This window comes from Rutidosis leptorrhynchoides, chromosome 7, assembly GCF_046630445.1.
Source record: "Rutidosis leptorrhynchoides isolate AG116_Rl617_1_P2 chromosome 7, CSIRO_AGI_Rlap_v1, whole genome shotgun sequence".
Lineage (NCBI taxonomy): Eukaryota > Viridiplantae > Streptophyta > Magnoliopsida > Asterales > Asteraceae > Rutidosis > Rutidosis leptorrhynchoides.
In genome coordinates this window covers 121,475,102-121,476,793 of record NC_092339.1, presented here as the reverse complement: position 1 = coordinate 121,476,793, position 1,692 = coordinate 121,475,102, and the positions used below count along the sequence as shown (strand labels likewise).

Sequence of the window (1,692 nt, the reverse complement as noted above, 5' to 3'; positions counted from 1 at the left end):
GGACAATTCAGGGATCCTGAACCACTAATCATTCCTCCTGAATCATAATCCTCTAGTGATTCAGATTCAACAAATTCAATCATGGAAAATCAGGAACCTCTAAGTATGGAAAACCGAATGAGAGCTACACGCACTGGCCAAGGTCATGCCATTACTCAACCAGACATTAATGCGTCAGATTATGAAATCAAAGGACAAATCCTACACATGGTAACTAATCAGTGCCAATTTAGTGGTGCGCCAAAGGAAGATCTAAACGAACATCTTCGAACCTTTAATAGGATCTGTACTCTATTTAAAATCAGAGAAGTTGAGGATGAACAGATCTATCTCATGTTATTTCCCTGGACTTTAAAGGGAGAAGCCAAAGATTGGTTAGAATCGTTACCTGAAGGGGCAATTGATACATGGGATGTTTTAGTTGAGAAATTTCTTAAAAGATTCTTTCCGGCATCTAAAGCCGTGAGACTTCAAGGAGAAATTGTTACGTTCACGCAAAAGCCAAATGAAACATTATATGAGGCGTGGACAAGATTCGGAAAGTTGTTGAGAGAATGTCCTCAACACGGTTTAGACACTTATCAAATAGTGCAAATATTCTACCAAGGATGCGACGTTGCTACACGAAAAGACATCGACACAGCAGCTGGTGGTTCCATTATGAAGAAAACCTCAACTGAAGCTCACAAAATTATTGATAACACAGCCTCCCACTCACATGAGTGGCACCAGGAAAAAGATATTCTTCGTTCATCTAAAGCGGCTAGAGCCGATTCTAGCCATGACTTTGATTCCATTTCCGCAAAGTTAGATGCTTTCGAGAGACGAATGGAAAAGATGACTAAAGATATTCACGCAATACGAATTAGTTGTGAGCAGTGTGGAGGACCACATTTGACAAAAGATTGTCTCAGTATTGAACAAACAATGGAACAAAGAGAGAATGTTTCATACATGAATCAAAGGCCTGAAAATAATTATCAAAATAATTATCAACTACCAAGACCAAACTACAATCAAAATCAGAATTATAATCGAAATTTTCCATACAACAACCAACAAGGTCCTAGCAATCAACAAGTATCTAATAATACTTACAATTAGAAAAGACCTATTTTTCCAAATAAACCACCACAAACCGATGATAAAAAGTCAAATTTAGAAGATATGATGTCGAAGCTAGTTGAATCTCAAACGCAGTTTTTTATATCTCAGAAACAAACTAATGAACAAAATGCTCAAGCATTTAGAAATCAACAAGCTTCTATTCAAAATCTGGAACAAGAAGTAAGTAACCTAGCAAGGTTAATAGGTGAAAGAAAACCGGAGAGTCTACCTAGCGATAAAAATGCTAACCCTCGAAATGAAACAGCTAAAGCCATTACCACAAGAAGTGATATTACACTTAAACCACCTGAAATGCCTATGATTTTTGATGACTCTATTCCTACTACACAGGCACCACAGCCTGAGCAAGATAAGGAATCAGAACCGGTAGTTGAAAAGGTTAATGAAGATAACACCGTTAAGGCAAAGCCTTATGTTAAACTATACCAACCACCGCTTCCTTACCCGAGTAAAATGAGAAAAGAAAGACTTGAAGCCGAGCAATCCAAATTCTTGGATATGTTTATACAAATAAATGTCAATCTTCCTTTCATTGATGTGATTTCAGGAATGCCAAGATATGCT

At 37.4% G+C, this 1,692-nt stretch overlaps 1 non-coding gene across 1 annotated transcript; it reads right to left on the bottom strand.

Moving 5' to 3' along the window:
- Nucleotides 1-465: 465 nt before the first annotated feature.
- LOC139860664 (small nucleolar RNA R71) lies at nucleotides 466-572 on the bottom strand. The gene has a single exon (XR_011763294.1). It is a non-coding gene; the product is annotated as a small nucleolar RNA R71 (small nucleolar RNA).
- Nucleotides 573-1,692: the final 1,120 nt, after the last annotated feature.